This window comes from Lolium rigidum, chromosome 3 (assembly GCF_022539505.1).
Source record: "Lolium rigidum isolate FL_2022 chromosome 3, APGP_CSIRO_Lrig_0.1, whole genome shotgun sequence".
Classification (NCBI taxonomy): domain Eukaryota; kingdom Viridiplantae; phylum Streptophyta; class Magnoliopsida; order Poales; family Poaceae; genus Lolium; species Lolium rigidum.
In genome coordinates, this window is record NC_061510.1 from 367,174,983 (window position 1) to 367,180,982 (window position 6,000).

Genomic DNA, 6,000 nt, shown 5'->3' on the forward strand with positions numbered 1-6,000 from the left:
AAGAAGACGGGGGTGGAGGAGCAAAACCCCGGAACGTAGCGCAACTCAGGCGGTTCTACGCCTAGAGCTAAAATATAGTCCTTGTAAAACTTCAATGTACTGAAACGCCCACGAGTTTTCAGACGCACTCTTTTCCTTTTTCGGGGTACCGAGTGGGGCCGGGAAAGGTTTTTAATGAGGCGGGCTCGTGGTGCTGCAATATAATAAAGATAGTGGAGATATACTTCTTATTCTTCGACACGCTCGGGGGCTCAACGCCTAAGTCTCAAAATACATACAATATAGATTCACTGAAATATTTCGCCTTGGTACATTAATACCTCGCCAAATATAAAAATCGGACGCCAGCAATCATAAATATAGCGTACACGTCAAAAATCTTAAGTGCTCTGGTTTAAGAACCTCGCAATAAAAATATAGAACTTCGACATCAAAGATACTCGAAGATTGGCAATCCATCCAAGGGAAAAACAAGGATGTCTTATTACAACAGAAAGATAGATTTCAAGGTGGAAAAAATAGTACAACCTTTGCCCAGTTAGGCTCGGGGGCTTCAACAATATAGAAGGCTTCGGCAATATACAATAAATTCCTTCGGAAACAAAAAGAAGAAGAAATCAAAAAAGAGTGAGACACAAGGTTTCCAATATAATACAAATCAGTTAAATCCTAAGATACTATCTACGGACAAGCCTCTGGTTGTTTTATGTTCAGCATAAGAACCCTTGATAAAGAACTCTAAGTCCATCCGAAGAAGTTCATCTATCATCGATTCGGCCACGGGAGCTACCATAGCATCGATTGAGTCAATATCATTTTTCCGACGCGTTTTCTTGGCCGGGCAACCGACAACAATCTTCGTCGGGTCTAACTTTGGATAACAGATGTTTATCATAATCATGGCGAATCTCGCTCCGACGAGAGAGTTGAGCCCGCACAAAGTTATGAATGCGGGGAGCATCTCCGAATACCTCTAATAATTCGGGAAGAGTTTTTGGAACCTCGTTTCGAGGAAATAAATTCCTATAGACAAGGGTTAATGTCGCCGTGCAAAAATTGAGAAAGTCGCGCACTTGGCAAGCACGATCTTGGAACCTAACAATTTGTTGAGTTCGTTCGGGAGTGGCCCAGAACAAACGAGCCATGATTAAGGGAAAGATTGACAAGAAGATTTGTTCTCTCATTCACTCTCCGATCTTCGACAGCGAGAATCAAGAACCGAGCTCGTTAAAGCGACAGGGCAAGAAATTTGAAGAAAGGCAACGCAAAATAAAGAGAAGGCATCTTAAGATCGCAAAAACGTACCTAACATATCTGTACTAGCTTCCGACATTAGCTCAAGCATACTATTTTCTCGGGTCGTGGCTCCCTTTGCTTCTAAAACAGCAGCATCCTTAGCAGCCATAGCTTCTTGGGCTTGTTGAAGAGCAAGTTTTTCTAGTTCAGATGCTTTCCGAGATTGTTCCATCATGGCCAAAGTTTGTTTCTTCATAGATTGAAGTTGTTGTCGAAGTTCTTGCAAATCTTCCGACAAATGTCTACTTGATGAACTCTCGAGAGGATTATGGTCGACTAGTACTTTCTTCGAGAAGGAAGATGCAGGTGAAGCAGCGGCAGAACAAGGAGTGGTCGAGTAATTATCAAATATTAACTGGAAAAGAAAGGCCCAGGATCAATGAAAAGCACGAAGAGGAATTTCATTACTTTCTAGAAAATTTACAAGGACATTACAAAAGAAAGTTCTCCAGAGGGACTAACAGAATAATTGTCGCCAAGGCTAAAATGGCGACAAGAGCAAAAGAAACAGAGAAAGAAAAAACAAGGAGGCATGCAACTAGACCTCCGGCCTCGAGGAGCTAGGAGTCGAAGCTGGCTTGATCCCGAGATACGCCAAGATCTTCTTCGTGTTGGGCTTGGCCGCCTTAATCGACGACCTCCATCTCGACTCGCTCTATCCGATCGGTGTCGCCAACTTTCATCCAATCAAGCGTCCGTTGGCGTCGACAACCAAGGCAACAGTGTTTTCGACAGCAACCTTCATATTTTCCTGACGCATCTTCAGTCCAAGGTCTTCTGAGGAATTGAAAATCTTGGCAAGGGCAAGGAAAGTCGAAGGCTCCTCTTTCTTCGGGAAGAAGTAGGGGAACAACGCCGACAAACCTGCACTAGCATTTGCCACGCCTTCACGAATTTCGCGCCCATGAAACTCCAGAAGAGAAAGTGCGTCAAGGAGAGGGTCATTGACGGGATTCTCCAGATCAAAATCTTGGTTGGTTTGGGCTGCCACACGAGACAAAACATTAGTCAAAAATCAAGAAACAGGAAGTACGATAAAATAGAAAGGATTGATAATATTACTCAGAGTACGTCGACTTTGCGACTTCAGACGCTTGAGGATCCCTTGCTCACGAGCAGCTTGTGCAGCTTTCTGCTCGTTTAAAGCAGATTCAGCATCTTTAAGCCTTTTCTGCAGTTCCTCGACACTAGCAGCCTTTGCTTTGGCATCATCAGCCTCGGCTTTCGCTTCGCTAGCGACAAGTTCAGCTTTCTTGCGAGCCGCCTCACTTTGCTCCAGTTTATGAGCAAGTGCGTCGGCACGCTTATTGGCCTCTGCAAGTTTCTCTATCAAGATAAAAAAGGGGGAGGAAAGATCAAAAAATCGCAACAAACAAACAGGAGCAAAATCCAGGAAGAACGACAAATATAAAGGTTATTACCTTCGGTTCTGCTGGCATACTCGCGGTACCCAATAAATTGGGATCCGATGCGGATAAGATCTTTGATCATGGGCTGTCAAAGAAGAAGAACGCAGGAGAAAACATCGGCATTAAAAAAAAAGTGAGGGCCTAAAAAAGAAAAATAGAGGAAATATAGATATCGACAAACTTACATCATCCAAGCTGCGACGAAGAGCTGCTCAATTGAGGGGGAGGCTCAATGATCATTTCAACCCTTGCCCTTTTTGGTGAAGGGACAAGGGGGCTCGAAGGAGGAGTAGATGTGTCAACATTTTGTTGAGGAGGCGACGATTCTTCTCCTTCAACGGGCTTCTCCGAAATAACTAAAGTGTGTGACGTGCTCGTCCGAGGAGCCACGTCACGAGTTGATACTTCTTCCTCGTCATCACTGCGAGTGAGGATCAATAGCATAAAAAGCAAGACAAGAAAAAACTTCGACTACAGAAATAAGGGGAAATCAAGGTGACTTACGAGTCGACGAGGGATTCAATATAAGGATCATAAGCTGCCTTCGGATGAGAAGGAACAACTTCTTCGGCTTTGGATGTGCCGGAATCTTCGGCATTACTCCTCTTCCTTTTCCTCTGTGGAGAAACGGCGGGAGGAGGAGATTGGACCGACGTAGTGTCTTCGGAAGATCCCACAGATTTTCGAGAATCCACGGGATCATTCACAAAAGATGGAGCTTCTTGATTGTCGTCAGTGATAATGCCCCTTTCTTCGACTTCTCCATCCTCAGGAAGAGGAGGAAGGGAAGCCATAGTAGGATGATTCGCAGGAAAATAGCGGCAAAAGGAAAATTAGAGAGATATCAATACAATGGGATGCAAGGAAAATTCGGAACAAGATAAAAATTCGAGAAGACAAAATACCTCGGGGAGAGGATTGGTGGAGCTGTATGGCACCACGCGACAAGAGGAAGGAATAGGATCCCTCTTGCTCAGCGAGGTAATTCTTCGAATAAGCTTCTCCAAGTCCTTCACAGAAAGATCATTGGAAAGCCTATTGGCGTCATTGACACCAGAATACGTCCAAAGGGGATTTTTGCGAGCTCGAAGAGGCTGCACTCTAATCCGAAGAAAGTAGGCGAGTGATTTGGACACCGAGATAACTCTTTGCCTCGAGTATTTTGGAGCTGATGAATACGAGACATAAGAGCTTCGTCGCCTTTTTCTCTTCTTCGGAAGCTTCGACATCCCGGGAGTAGCGGCGTTGAATTTTTGCGTTTCCGTCGAAAGGGACTATGTTGGGTTCCACGGAATTGGCACTTTCTTCGTGTATATAGAGCCACCTTTTGCGCCATCCTTGGACGAGTCGGAAATTTGACGTCGAAATAATCGACGTCGGTTCGGACTACCAGATAACAACACCACCTATGTTGTAGGTGGCGTTGTGAGCGCCATTGCGGCGGAGGCAGAAAATGCGTTTCCAAAGAGCCCAATTAGGAGCGACTCCAAGGAAGCATTCGCAGAGCGTGATAAAAATAGAAATATGAAGGATGGAATTGGGGGTCAGCTGGTGCAGCTGAATTCCATAGACAAAGAGAAGACCGCGGAGGAAATCGTGGATTGGGGTAGAAAGGCCGCGGATGAGATGATCAACGAAACTAACCCGGTACTCCATTGGAGGGTTGGGGTAGCTTTCTTCATCGGGAAAGCGGATGGCGTCTTCCTTCTTCATCGGGCCAAGCCTCTTCAGCATATTGACATCTTGGTTGGAGATTTTGGATCTCTCCCACTCAAGATCCTCGGCGGCCATCTTGGATTCCGGAGTGCTTCGTGGCGGGTGAGTCGCGTGCGCGGTGGCATCAACAAGCACTGGAAAAGCAATGTTCGTGCGTGCGGAAGATCGGAAAGAGTTGGGCGCGGGGAGTTTTTGCGAGGGGAGCAGATGTGCGGCGCAAGCGAAGGAGTGGACGGAGGTTGAAGAAAGGTTTATATAGGCTTCGGGAGAAGTAATGAACCGTCGGATGAAGAAATCGTGTGGTGAAAAGAGATCCGAGTAGATAAGAGGGTAAAAAGGTATTTTTACGGAGATGGAATGGAACGAGGCGTTACCGAACGTGCGCCGGGAAAGCGGAGGACGTGTGTCCCCCACTTGCACGACGTGTCAACGTGGTGGGAACAATGGACCCACAAGGCAGTAAAATCTCGGCTACTAATAGAGCTGAAGAGAATTTGACAAAGGAAAATATGTCGACAAGAAAAATAAAAGGAGAATGGCGACAGGAGAAGTTATTTGAATACTTCGGGAGCCTTTGGTCAGAAACAAGTTTTTGCCAAAATGCTCGGGGGCTACTTCGATAAAAGTAAAATTTCGACTATGGCAAATATAGAAATTGTGGGAGCCTACAACCAAGCACAAGTTCTTGGTTGTAGCCTCGAGGCTACTCCCATCGGGAGCGCTGTTCGCGCACCCGAGATATAAAAAGAAGAAGAAAGAAAAAGAGAATATCGGGAAATAATGGCAATATAGCGACATGGTGGACTAAAATGTTGAGCCTACAACCAAGCACAAGTTCTTGGCTGTAGTCTCGGGGCTACTCCCATCGGGAACGCTCGTTCGCGTGCCCGATGAAATTTAAAAAGGAAAAAGAAAGAAAGATAGAAAAGCAAGAGAGTATATTTCGAGTTATAATTAACTCTGCATATACTCCCATCGGGAGATTAATATAAGTCATATTTGACTCGATAAAATGTGCCATTCCAACAGCCGGAAAAGCACTCGACAATATATTCTCAGAACGCCAATGTTGCGATCAATTTCTGAATGCCGCAAATTTGCGAAGGTAAGACCCCGGATCCATTCTCGCTGGGCGTGGCATCGCCGAAGACTGCGCTCTCGCTACTTTTATCCGTATCAACGGATACGAAGAAAAATCCTAACGGACGCGTTAGGTACTCGATAAATTTGATCGGGACTCGACGGAATGGTAAGACCTTAAGCGGCACTCGTCGAAGTTTGCACCAGTATCCCGAGATCATGTCCAGGGACGTGATCTTGAAGTAGGTTTTTGCGGATTGCCACTAGAGCAGTTAACTAGTACATGATCCGTCAGATGAACTAGCCCCAACTACCAATATCCCTGTACAATATAGAAATTTATATAAAGAAATATAGAAAAGTTTAAATTATTGAATAAGAATAAGCAGTGGAGATTTTCCCCGATTCTACGATTCAAGCAAAATCTCGGGGCTACCGACATAGGCATCCCAAATGGGCCTGCCAAAGATAGTACCCGGGGTTTAATGAAGGCCCACTA